The following is a 14,413-nucleotide window of genomic DNA, read 5'->3' as shown; positions in this document are numbered from 1 at the left end:
ACTTGAGAATATTCTTTGGCTCCCCTTGTGTCGAATCAATAAATTTGGGTTGAATACTCTACCCTCGAAAGCTGTTGCGATCCCCTATACTTGTGGGTTATCAATTGGCTATCGATGTATGGAGGAAACATCGATTGCGCTAGTAAGTCGATTTTGCTTACCACCCTAGAAGGAAGAAGGATCAAGTATGTATCACGGCATGTGCCGAATAGGACTCAAGTAAATTCCCTAACAGGAGTTGTACAGGAGGAAGTACCGGTGGTAAAGGATTTTCCGGATGTATTTCCAGAAGAGTTGCCAGGCATGCCACCGGATAGAGACATTGAGTTTTTGATTGAGCTTTTGCCAGGCACAAGACCAATATCTAAGAGACCATATCGAATGCCTACAAAGGATTTGGAGGAGATTAAGAAGCAGATAAAGGAGTTACTGGATAAGGGATATATTCGCCCAAGTTCGTCACCTTGGGGATCACCAGTACTTCTAGTGGAAAAGAAGGATGGATCGTTAAGGATGGTTGTTGATTATCGAGGATTGAATGAAGTGACGATCAAGAATAAGTACCCACTACCGATGATCAATGATTTGTTTGACCAATTGCAAGGAGCAAAGGTATTTTCCAAGATCGATTTGCGATCAGGATATCACCAGTTGAAGATTCGAGAGCAGGACATACCCAAGACAGCTTTTACTACGAGGTACGGGCTGTATGAGTATACCGTTATGTCATTTGGTCTGACTAACGCACCTGCTTATTTTATGAACATGATGAACAAAGTGTTTATGGAGTTTTTGGATAAGTTCGTCGTAGTGTTCATTGATGATATACTGGTTTACTCGAAGAATGAAGAAGAACATAAAGTACATTTGCGTTTGGTACTTGGTAAGCTCAGAGAACATCAGTTATACGCCAAGTTCATTAAATGTGAGTTTTGGTTGAAGGAAGTTGGATTCCTCGGACATGTTATATCCGGAGAAGGAATAGTTGTAGATCCCACCAAGGTTGTCACTGTGACAAATTCGGAAGCCCCAACAGCAGTTGGAGAGATCCATAGTTTTCTTGGACTCGCAGGATACTACCGGAGATTCATTGAAAATTTCTCGAAGAATGCAAAACCTATGACGGAGTTGTTGAAGAAGGATACCAAGTTCAATTGGACCGAGGAATGTGAGGCCAGTTTCCAGGAGTTGAAGAAACGTTTGGTTACCTTGCCAGTGTTGATTCTGCTAGATGAGCGCAAGGATTATGAGGTGTATTGCGATGCTTCACGTCGAGGACTTGGAGCACTGCTTATGTAGGAGGGAAGAGTTGTTTCGTATGCTTCACGACAGCTTAAGCCCCATGAGTTGAATTATGCTACACATGATTTGGAGTTAGTAGCCGTAGTTCATGCATTGAAGACTTGGCGACATTTTCTCATTGGAAACCATTGTGAGGTCTACATGGATCACAAGAGTTCAAAGTACATCTTCACGCAGAAGGAGTTGAATCTCAGGCAAAGGAGATGGTTGGAGCTCATTAAGGATTATGATATGAGATTACATTATCATCCCGGAAAGGCTAACGTAGTAGCTGAACGCATTGAGCCGCAAGAGCCATGTCAACACACTAATGACGGAGAGTTACCAAAGGAGTTAGCCGAGGATCTTCGTGAGCTATGTTTGGAGATAGTTCCGAGAGGCTATGTAGCAGCATTGGAGATTCAGTCTACTCTGATGGATAAGATCAGAGAAGCTCAGAAGACCGACAAGGAGATTGCCACCATAAAGGAGAAGATGAGCAAGGGAAAAGTTAAAGGATTTCGTGAGGATGAACACGATACCTTATGGTTTGAGGACCGCGTTTATGTGCCTAATGACCGGAGATCAGGAAGCTAATTCTGCAAGAGGCCCATGATTCGTCCGTACTCGATTCACCCAGGAAATACCAAGATGTATTTGGATTTGAAGATACTTTCTGGTGGACCGGAATGAAGAAGGATATTGCGAGTATGTAGCAGTTTGTGATGTATGTTAGAGAGTAAAGGCAGAGCATCAGAAGCCAGCAGGATTGTTAACACATTGCCGATACCCGAATGGAAGTGGGATAAGCTAGGCATGGATTTTATCACGGGATTACCCAGGACTCGTTCAGGCTATGACTCGATATGGGTTGTAGTCGATCGCTTGACGAAGGTAGCTCATTTCATCCCAGTAAAGACCACTTACACCAGTGCTAAGTTGGCAAAGATATACATGACCAGGATCGTATGTCTGCATGGAGTTCCGAGGAGCATTGTATCAGATAGAGGAACCCAGTTTACCTCAAAGTTCTGGAATCAGTTGCATGAAACTTTGGGTACTAGGCTAGAGTTCAGTACAGCTTTTCATCCGCAGACCGATGGACAGACCGAGAGAGTCAATCAGATTTTGGAGGATATGCTGAGAGCTTGTGCGCTAGATTATGGATCTAGTTGGGATGACAACTTGCCATATGCGGAGTTCTCTTACAACAATAGTTATCAATCCAGTTTGAAGATGGCCCCTTTTGAAGCCTTGTACGGAAGAGGTGCAGAACACCATTGTCGTGGGACGAAGTTGGAGACCGCCAGTTGTTTGGACCAGATTTGATTAAGGAGTCTGAACAGAAAGTGAAGTTGATTCGCGATAGGCTCAAGATAGCCCAGTCCAGGCAGAAGAGCTATGCAGATTCTAAATGCAAGGAGACAGTTTACGAAGCCGGAGACAGAGTTTATCTTCTTGTATCCCCACTTCGAGGAGTTAAGCATTTTGGAGTTAAGGGAAAATTAGCGCAACGTTTTGTGGGACCATACAAAGCTTTGGAGTGTATGGGTGAAGTGGCTTACAAGTTGGAGTTTCCCGAAGGATTGTCGGGAGTTCACGACGTGTTCCATGTTTCCCAGCTGAAGAAGTGCCATGCAGAGATGGCGGATATACCGCTGAGAGATACAGTGCCGCTAGAAGCAATTCAGTTGGATAGTGATTTGACCTACGAGGAGAAACCAGTCAAGATACTCGAGTTTGCCAGCCGAGTTACCCGCAACAAGGTTATCAGGTTTTGTAAAGTGCAGTGGAGTCACCACACCGAGGATGAAGCCACCTGGGAGCGAGAGGAAGATCTGCTGAAGGACCACCCTCACCTATTTTCTAGCCAACCCGAATCTCGAGGGCGAGATTCATCTTAAAGGGGTAGGTTTCTAACATCCCAAATTTTCAATTTGGAATGTTATACATTAGATCATCATTGCATATCATATTTTATTGCATTTTGGTTGATCCTAGAAATCTACGCAACTCAAGGACCTACGGAGAGAGTTGGGGATTTCGTTATTTTTCATATTTGAGTTTCTCGAATTATGAAAAGAGGATCGTTTGATTTTAATTATTTTTCTCTGAATTATTTCTTTATTAAAAATGAAAGAGAGAGGATAAAATGACTTCCTCAAAATAAAGAAATATAGAGATTTAATATTAAAATCAAATAAGGTTTTTGTTTTGGAGTTTTTCGCTGTTTTATTTGAATTTAGGAAAAATGCGCGTTTTTCAAAATTGCATTTAGCCCCAAATAAATGTTCACTTTGTCTGGCTTGATTTTAGAAGTCGGGGAAAATTTATTCGGGATTTTTGGAGTCCGTTTAGTATTTCTTTCTTTCTTTTTCTGCACATCAAATTATTTATAAAAAAAGTCGACCGACTTAGGGCCGTACTCGGCCAGGACTTCTCGGGCCAGGCCTTTATAAGCCGCCGCCCAGAAGGCCCGTTACCCTAGCCGCCCCACCTCTAACCCCGTCGCCGTGCCGCCGCCGCCGCCCGCCCCGCGCGCGGAGCCCGCCTGCCCGCCGCCCGCGCCGGCCGCCGCCCGCCCGCCTGGCCCGCCGCCGCCCGCCGGACCTCCCGCCGCCGCCGACTGCCGGATCCCGCCGAAGTTCGAGGTAGCCGCCGGTTTTTTTTCTAAAACTGATCGGTTTTATTTCATAAATCCTGGATTCGTTTTTTTCTAGATCCGATTTGGATTATTTTCTTCGGTTTAGTTATTTAGCGAACGGCCAGTTTTATGTTCGTTTTTACAAACGGTTTTCGTCATTTAGCCGCAGACAGCGAACGTTCGTTCGTTAGCCTGTTCGTCATTTTTCTTTTTCTCGGATTTTCCGCGATTATTTCTGATCCGATTTTCGTTTTAGTTTAACTTTTTGCTCTTTATCGGAATCGGGCGATTCAAGCGCCTAGAGTTTCATCTCGAAACCCTCTTTCCGTTTAACCAACTCAAACAAGTTTTTGCTTCTGTAAAATTTGACTTAGATCCAGATTAGTAAACGAAGCTTGTTTTTTCGCCGTTTGCCTTTCGTCGCTTCGTTTGATTTGTTTTTTCGCAAACCGGAGTTCTTAAGTTGAGCTTTCTGGTTAGATCTCTTATTTGAGTGTTACCTGTGCATTAGATGAGTACTTATTGTATGCTTGTTTGTTTGTTTGCGTTAGAGTACCCGGAGTGCGCCGCTTGCTACTTCGAATCTCTAGGTTTCACAGATCATCAGCAAGGCAAGTAACACTTTGTTCATACCTCTTACTACCTAGTTTCATTGCATTATATCAATCCTCAAACATTGCATGATTAGGATCTAATTAAATTGCGGGTTTTGGGAAGTAGATGAGGTAGTACCTATTACCTGTTTTATTATCAAACCCCTGGGAGTTACTTCTATGTTTGCTTATATTGCCATGCTATGCTAGTAGATGCGGAATAGGTGAGTGTATCCATGACAGATGTGAGATTGTTAATTAACGGTTTATTTAAGGTGGCAACTTTAACACACATCTGGGTGGATTGAGGCACCTGGGTATTCCAGCGATTGCCTGTTTTTCTTTATGGACCGCCACCCAGGCTCAAAGGGATCGTTAGATTATCCATGCTAGAAACTTACGTGTGCAGCCACAAGCTACTATGGGCTCTAGCATAGTTGATTAAGTCGTGCGAACTCTTACAGTGGTAGACTAGCAGATGTAGGGGAAAGTAGGTGCAACGGTCTACCCGATCATAAGGTGCTAGCGCTTCTGAAAGACTATGTCTCGGTCATCCATTTCTCAAACACCTTATAGTGCGAGAAATCCCAACGGAGGAGATCGATTCTTGTGGGGAAAAGTGCCAAACCTCTACAGAGTGTATAAACTAATCATGGTTAGCCGTGTCCCCGGTTATGGACATCTTGAGTATCTAGTACTTGGATTATCATGTGAATCTCATCATGTGACTTTAATTAATTTTGTTGGGTTTTAATGATGATGTTTAATTAATATTGAGAGGGTGTCTATGCTCTCAATGTTTAACAACTACCATGATAGTTAAATAAAATTTATTCCTTTAAAGTAGGGAAAAATTGGCTTTACGCAAAACTGTAACCATAGAGCTTTCCACCAGCCATATATGCATGTAGTATAGCCTATTTCTGTTCATTACTCTCTATGTGTTACTTTGCCAGCATATTTCATGTGTTGATCCGTTTTTGGGCTGCAACGTTCATGTTGCAGACTTTTCAGACAACGAGTAAAGATCTTTAGGTCATGGTTCTATACTCAGTGATGCCGTTGGAGTTGATGGACTCACTTATCTTCCAAGCCTTCCGTTGTTATCGTAATTAGATGGCCTTAAGCCATATTTCTTGTAATAAGTTATCTTTTGAGACACTCGTTTTAATAAGTGTGTGATGGCTACTCTGTTATAAATCCTTCAGGTATTGTGCGTGTCAGCATTACTGATCCAGGGATGACACTGATGCACATAGATTGGATCGTTTGAGGTCTGGTCGCTACAACATAAATAGATCTTGTCTACATCATGTCATCGCTCGTATTGCATTACTCCATTTCTCCATGAACTTAATACACTATATGCATGCTGGATACTGGTCGATGTGTGGAGTAATAGTAGTAGATGCAGGTAGGAGTCGGTCTACTAATCTTGGACATGATGCCTATATAATGATCATTGCCTGGATACTGTCATGGTTACTTGAAGTTCTATCAATTGCCCAACAGTAATTGTTTACCCATCGTTTGCTATTTTTCGAGAGAGAAGCCACTAGTGAAACCTACGGCCCTCGGGTCTCTTCTTTATTATATTTGCCTTCGTGATCTGTTTTTATTTGCTTTCATTTTCAGATCTATTAATCCAAACCCCCAAAAAAAAATCTTGCTGAATTTTATTTTCATTTATCAATCTACTACAATTTTTATCCCATCTACTTGCCAATTTCTAGCGCTGTTACCCGAAAGGGATTGGAAACCCCTTTAATAAGTCGGGTTACAAGTATTTGTTCTTTGTGTGCAGGTGTTGTTTACGTGGTGTTGCGTGGTTCTCCTACTGGTTTGATAACCTTGGTCCCATCACTGAGGGAAATACCTACCGTAGTTGTGTTGCATCATCCGTTCCTCTTTGAGGAACTACTGACGTAGTTCAAACTGCTATCAAAAAGATTTTCTGGTGCCGTTGCCAGGGAGACATCATCAACATCTATCAGGTTCCTTAATCACAAATCTCATCTCCTTGCAATTTACATTATTTTCCATTTCCCTCTCTTTTTCCTCTCCCCCACTTCACAAAAATTTGTCATTTTATTCGCCCTCTTTTTCGTTCGATGTTTTCTCGTTAGATCTATCTTTTTGCTTGCAATCATGAGTGACTTTAGTATGGCAGAAACATATGATGGTCTAACTCCTAAAATTGGACGACATGGCAATCTGGATGCTAAATCTTGTATTTTGGGGCAAGGGAATGTTATAGGAAAAGAACGTATCCAAGAATATTTTGATTGTGTTGGGAATTTAAGTCTTGACGATGCTCCTATTCTTAAGAGGACTAAATCTTATGCGGGAGGTATTTCAGCACTAGTTCTGAAACTTGAAAGTACAATTTATCCATCTCCATCCTGCCTTGCAAAGGTTATTTTTTGAGCTACCCGTTATAAAGAATCCTAAAGATAAAAAGTTAGCCACACTTGTTCTTATGAATGAATTTGATTACATAATACGGGAAGCTGGAGCAATTTTTGATTTCTATGGTATGAATCGTGAAAAACCAGTGATAGATGAAATTCTTTATAATAGTGATTATGAGCTAAGACATTTTCTTGGGGACAATCAAATCTTTGATGAGAATCTTAAAAAGGAAGTCCCTATTTTAGATATAATCCAACAAGTTTTCAATGATGTTAATCAACACTATTCTTGGATTGTTGTCGGAAATCAAAAAGGATATGATGATAAGCAACTTGATAGTGCTAAGGTTTGTATGGATAAGATGTTCTATGTTGTCTTTACAAAACCACCTGACACGGACACCTCTAAGGAAAATAGAAACAAAGATTATTATACTTGATCCTTTGCATTATGCCTAGCTAGGGGCATAAAACAATAGCGCTTGTTGGGAGGCAACCCACTGAATAAAATTTATTTTTGTCTTTTTCTTTCTGGTATTGAGTGTTTGCACAATTATGCTACTGTTATGATTTTGTTGTGTGTTTTAATTAGTGTTTGTGCCAAGTAAAGCCTTTAGGATCTTGTTGGGTGATAGTTGATTTGATCTTGCTAAAAATAGAAACTTTTGCGCCTAGAAAAATAATTACCATTTTTAACAGAAGCGCGATAAAATACTGATTGTTTCCGCAGAAGATTAATATAGGAATTTCTCATGTTGTCCTAATTTTTCAGAATTTTTGGGGTTACGTAAGGATTCGAAATCTCCAGATTGCTACAGACAGTTCTGTTTTTGACAGATTCTGTTTTCTTTGCATTGTGTGCTTGTTTTGATGATTCTATGGTTTTCTTTGGAGAGTTTTTTCCATAGAAAAGTTGGAATACAGTAGATATAATGAAAAAATAAAATATGAATGGGTTTGCAATAGTGTTTATAGTAGTGATTTTCTTTCTTATACTAACGGATCTCACGAAGGTTTTATTAACTTTTGTGTGATTGAAGTTTTGAAGTTTTGGGTGACTTTACGATGGATGAAGGAATAAGGAATAGCAAAAGGCTAAGATTGGGGATGCCCATGGAAACCCAAGATAATATTCAAGATGTATCAAGCAACTAAGCTTGGGGATGCCCCCGAGTGGCATCCCCTCTTTCTTCTAACAACCATCGGTATTTTACTTGAAACTATATTTTTATTCGTCACATATTATGACTTTTGCTTGGAGCGTCTTGTATGATATGAGTCTTTGCTTGTTTTTCCTTGTGTTCTTAGTCATGAATCCTTGCTAGACACACCTTTTTGAGAGAGCCAAACTTATGCCATGACTTGTTAGAATTGCTCTCTATGCTTCACTTAAATCTTTATGAGCTATGGAATTGCTCTAGTGCTTCACTTATATCTTTTTGAGCACGGTGTGCTTTAGTATTTTTGAAGAAATGCTCTCATGCTTCACTTAGATTTATTTGAGAATTAGTAAAAAAATTAACAAATTCTCTCTTGCTTCACTTATATTAATTTGAGAGAAGAAATTTTTTATGCTCATGTTCTTCACTTATATTTGTTTGAGCTATCAAAAGCAACATATGAAACTAGTCCCAAAGTGGTACATATCCAAGGAGGATATAATAAAATCTTTCATGAAGACCATTGGACAAAATAAACTTGATTCCTTGTAATAGTTTTGAGATATGTTGATATAATATGTGAGTCATGTTGATGGGTAATTATGCTTTAGTAAGAATATTGGTGTTAAGGTTTGTGATTCCCTATGAAAGCGCGAAAGTCAATAGTTATGCAATGTAATTACAACCTACTTATGGAGCATTATTCGGTGTTAGTTATGCTTAATGCTCGCTTATGAGATTTTTTGTTTCTTGGTTGGTCCCTTCTCAATCTTTTGCAAGCCTTCGTTTTGCACTAAGTATGATCACTACTTGTGCATCCAATATCCTTTAAACCAGTTTTACCACATGAGTCCACTATACCTACCTGTATGCGGTATTCTTTTGCCGTTCTAAGCAAATTTGTATGTGCCATCTCTAATTTTCAAAATGAACTTCTCTTTTGTGTGCTCGTACCGCTCATGAAACGGTGGGGGGTGGCTGATATATTTCCATGCTAGATGTGTTATTCTCACGATGAGTGTTTATTCACTTGTCATTGCACGAGAGTACGGCAAAGGTATTAGGGATGCCCAGTTCCGAAAAGAAAAATGAATTTATTTATGTTGTCAAATAATAAATTCCTTGGGAAGTGTTGGTATGGAAGGCACCCGTGGATACGGTTAGCCATGGAAAGTGAAAGTATGGTGGAAAAAAGAATAAACTTTATTTTCTGTTTGGGAACCGCCTATGATATATCTAGCATGGAAAGTATTGGGAACTACTCGGTCATTTTCGTTGACAGGAAAAGCATGCCTCCCAAAATGTTTTATCTCTCTCTTTTTTGCTTTGAGCTTTGGCACCTCTATAAATCCCTACTTCCCTCTACGAAGGGCCTTTCTATTTACTTTATACAATTTTTATTTTTACTTTGAGTCTCCATCTTCTCTTATAAAGCACCAACAAAGGGGCACTATGATCGTACTTGAGCATCGGGTGTAGCTAATATGCAAGTGTGTATCATGAATGGATCAATGATTGAGCATAATGGGCTAGGGATAACTTGCTTTAGCATTGATATTTTGAAAGACAGGGTTGCTTGTTGATATGCTTGAGTATTAAAGTCTTCGTGTCAAAACTAGACTATTGCTTTGAACCATATAGAAGTCCAATTGTCCATGCTATAAAAGAAAGAATATGTGATGAACATGTTAGGCGGCATTCCACATCAAAAATTCTGTTTTTATCATTTACCTACTTGAGGACGAGCAGGAATTAAGCTTGGGGATGCTGATACGTCTCCAATGTATTGATAATTTTTTATTTTTCCATGTTGTTATATTATAATTCTTGGATGTTTTATAATCATTTTATATCATTTTTTGGTACTAACCTATTGACATAGTGCCAACTGTCAGTTGATGTTTTTTGCTTGTTTTTTACATTGCAAGAAATCAATACCAAATGGAGTCCAAACATAGTGAAACTTTTTGTGGATTTTTTATGGACCAGAAGACACCCAATGGGTTGGAGAAGCACCTGGGGGTGCCTCGAGGGGGGCACAACCCACCAGGGCGCGCCTGGGCCCCCAAGCGCGCCGAGGTGGGTTGTGCCCACCTCGATGGCCTCCCACGCCACCTCATTGCTCTATAAATACCCCAATATTCTAGAAACCCTAGGGGAGTCGACGAAAATCAATTCCAGCCGCTGCAAGTTCTAGAAACACCAGATCCAATCTAGACGCGATCACGGAGGGGTTCATCATCCTCATTGGTGCCTCTTCGATGATGCATAAGTAGTCTTTTGTAGACCTTCGGGTCCGTAATTAGTAGCTAGATGGCTTCCTCTCTCTCATTTGATTCTCAATACAATGGTCTCTTGGAGATCCATATGATGTAATTCTTTTTGTGATGTGTTTGTTGGGATCCGATGAACTTTGAGATTATGATCAGATCTATGTTTTTATCCATGAAAGTTATTTGAGTCTTTTGATCTCTTATATGCATGATTTCCTATAGCCTCATATTTCTTCTCCAATATTTGGTTTTTGTTTGGCTAACTTGATCTATTTATCTTGCAATGGGAAGAGGTGCTTTGTGATGGCTTCGATCTTGCGGTGCTTGATCCCAGTGACAAAAGGGGAACCGACACATATGTATCATTGCTATTAAGGATAACAAGATGGGGTCTATTTCTACATAAATAGATCTTGTCTACATCATGCCATCGTTCTTATTGCATTACTCTGTTTATCCATGAACTTCATACACTAGATGCATGTTGGATAGCAGTCGATGTGTGGAGTAATAGTAGTAGATGCAGGCAGGAGTCCGTCTACTAATCTTGGGCATGATGCCTATATAATGATAATTGCCTAGATATCATGATGATTATTTGAAGTTCTATCAATTGCCCAACAGTAGTTTGTTTAACCACCATTTGCTATTTTCTCGAGAGAAGCCACTAGTGAAACCTACGGCCCCCGGGTCTCTTCTTTATTATATTTTCCTTCGTGATCTATTTTTATTTGCTTTTATTTTCAGATCTATAAATCCAAAAACCCAAAAATATCTCACTGAATTCTATTTGCTTTTATTTGCATTTATCAATCTACTAAAAAATTTATCCCGTCTACTTGCCAATTTCTGGCTTGTAACCCGAAAGGGATTGACAATCCCTTTAATACGTCGGGTTGCAAGTATTTGCTCTTTGAGTGCAGGAGATGTTTAGGTGGTGTTGTGTAGTTCTCCTACTGGTTCGATAACCTTGGTCTCATTAATGAGGGAAATAGCTATCGTAGTTGTGTTGCATCATCCCTTCCTCTTTGGGGAAATACCGACGTAGTTCAAGCTGTTGTCACGTTACAAGGGTGACACCATCGCCACGGTTTTGGAATCATTTTTGCCAAATGTGACATTCAGAAGAGATTTAATTGGAACCAGACTCCAATCATGGAACATCCTTCTCCAGCGGTTGTCCACTATGCATTTGTCACATGGGTCCGATGTATTTCATTGGAAACTACATGGGAATGGAAAATTCTTAGTAGAATCTATGTATAGAGCTTTACTTCAGTCTAATGTGCTAGTTGATAATAATAAAAAGATCTGGAAGATGAAGATACCTCCTAAGAATAAAATATTTGCATGGTATCTTCGTCATGGAGTCATTCTTAATAAAGACAACCTTATTAAGAGAAATTGGCATGGAAGTACGCAATGTGTATTTTGTCAGCATGATGAGATAGTAAAACATTTGTTCTTCCAATGGAAATTGGCTCGTTCTATACGGTGTCATCCAAATAGCTTCTGGCTTGTATCCTCCTTATAGTGTTGCTAATATATTTGGCAACTGGTTACATGGGATAGATCACACATTTAGAAAGCTTCTCAGGGTGGGAGCACTTACCGTTATTTGGTCGCTTTGGCTATGTAGAAATGATAAGATTTTTAATGATAAAAGTACTTCTCTTATGCAGGTTATTGATACGTTTCCAATGTATCTATAATTTATGAAGTATTCATGCTAATATATTATCATTCGTAGATGTTTTACAATCATTTTAAAGCAACTTTATATCATTTTTTGGACTAACCTATTGACATAGTGCCCAGTGCCAGTTGCTCTTTTTTTCTTGTTTTTTACATGGCAGAAAATCAATATCAAACGGAGCTCAAACAGCGTGAAACTTTTCGTGGATTTTTCATGGACCAGAAGACCACCAGTGCGCTAGAGCAGCACCTGGGGGTGCCCTGAGGGGGGCACAACCCACAGGGCGCGCCTGGGGGCCCAGGCGTGCCAGGTGGGTTGTGCCCACCTCGGTGGCCTCCCGCACCCCCTCTTTTTCCCTATAAATTGCCAAATATTCCAAAACCCTCGGGGGTAACCCTAGATGAGAAGTTCCGCCGCCGCAAGCCTCTGTAGCCATGAAAAACCAATCTAGACCCCGTTCCGGCACCCTGCCGGAGGGGGAAATCATCACTGATGGCCATCTTCAACATCTCGGCAGCCACCATGATGAGGAGGGAGTAGTCCACCCTCGGGGCTGAGGGTTTGTACCAGTAGCTATGTGTTCAATCTCTCTCTCTCTCATGTTCTTGAGATGTCACTCTCTTGATGTATCGCGGGCTTTGTTAATATAGTTGGATCATGTGGTGTTTTCCCCACTCTATCTTGTTGTGAATTGAGTTTTCCCTTTGAGATTTCGTTCTTATCGGATTGAATACTTTTATGGATTTGAGAGCACTTGATATGTCTTGCACATGAATACCCGTGGTGACAATGGAGTATTATATTGATTCACTTGAGATATGTTTTGGCACTCAACTCGCGGATTCCCGAGGTGAGATTGGGGTAACCTATGCATAGGGGTTGATGCACGTTCTCGTCTTTTGTTTCTCCGGTAGAAATCTTGGGGCACTCTTTGAGGTTCTTTGTGTTGGATTGAGTATCATAAATCTGAATTTGTTTTGGTGTTATTTTAGTACGAACTCTTGACAGATCGATCGGAAAGAATAACTTGGTGTTATTTTAGTACAAACTCTTGATAGATCGATCGAAAAGAATAACTTGGTGTTATTTTAGTACGAACTCTTGGATAGATTGATCGGAAAGAATAGCTACAAACAATTTCTTCTTATGTTCTCTGCTAGATAGGAACTTTGGAGTGATTCTTCATCACACGTTGAGGGATGGTTATATGATCCAATTAGATTAGCATTGTTGAGATATTGCACTAGCGAAAGTACGGACCCTAGGCCTCATTTTCAAGCATTGCAATACCGTTTCTTCTCACTTTTGTTACATGCTACCTTGCTATTTTTTATTGTCTATCACAAAAATCAATATCTACTATGAGTACTACACTTGTATCACCATCTTTTTGCTGAACTAGTGCACCTATGCAAATTACCATTGTATTTGGTGTGTTGGAGACAAAAGAGACTTTTTATTATTTGGTTGCAGGGTTGTTTGAGAGAGACCGTCTTCATCCTACATCTCCCACGGATTGATAAACCTTAGGTCATCCACTTGAGGGAAAATGGCTACTGTCCTACAAAACTCTACGCTTGGAGGCCCAACATGTGTCTACAAGAATAAAGTTGCGTAGTTGACATCAGTAATCTACAGATGTACCGGGACTCTTCGTTTATGGTCCTCTCTACAACTCATGGAGAATCAGGACCTGTTTACAAAGGTGTGTACATGATTGGGGGCTACGGCGAGGGATACTTTTACCCAACATGGGTGGCAGCATGATCTTAGGATTGCCCCCCTCCGGTTTAGGCGTTATGGAGACTCTACATGTTTCTTTGTATTTCGCCTCTTTTTATTTTTATTTTTGGTTTTGGTGAGAGGACTTTGTTTGTTTGGGTGTGTGCATCTCAGTTATGCTGAGGCCGGGTGTAATGCTTAAACTTTTTAAGTAATAAAGTGCCCTTTATCAAAAAAGGACTACTAGGAAGGTGACCCCATGAATTACATACGAAGTCAAGCATGAGGAATAACATCGGCAACAGGGGTGTACAGGAGAGTTAGGTTTTGATCATGTGGAACTGTGGGTTATGGGCCCACCATGTGGGTTAAAGGTAGAAAGGGCGCTGACATCTTGCACGATCATGTAAGAGAGGCATGTTAGAGGATAGCCTGTGAGTTATGACAGTGACAACATCGGTACCAAGGGCAAGGGACGAAGAGAATCATTTTCCTGCTCGTTGAACGAGGCATACCAATAGGCAAAGTTCTCGTCCATCGGTGGTTACCAGAATGCCATGAACAATAGTAACAGGGTCTTACTGACAGCATTGCATCTGAGGTGCTTACATAAGCAGGGAATTATCACTGCTC

Source organism: Triticum urartu, chromosome 3 (genome assembly GCF_003073215.2).
Source record: "Triticum urartu cultivar G1812 chromosome 3, Tu2.1, whole genome shotgun sequence".
Taxonomy (NCBI): Eukaryota; Viridiplantae; Streptophyta; class Magnoliopsida; order Poales; family Poaceae; genus Triticum; species Triticum urartu.
Note: the sequence above shows the minus strand (reverse complement) of the source record.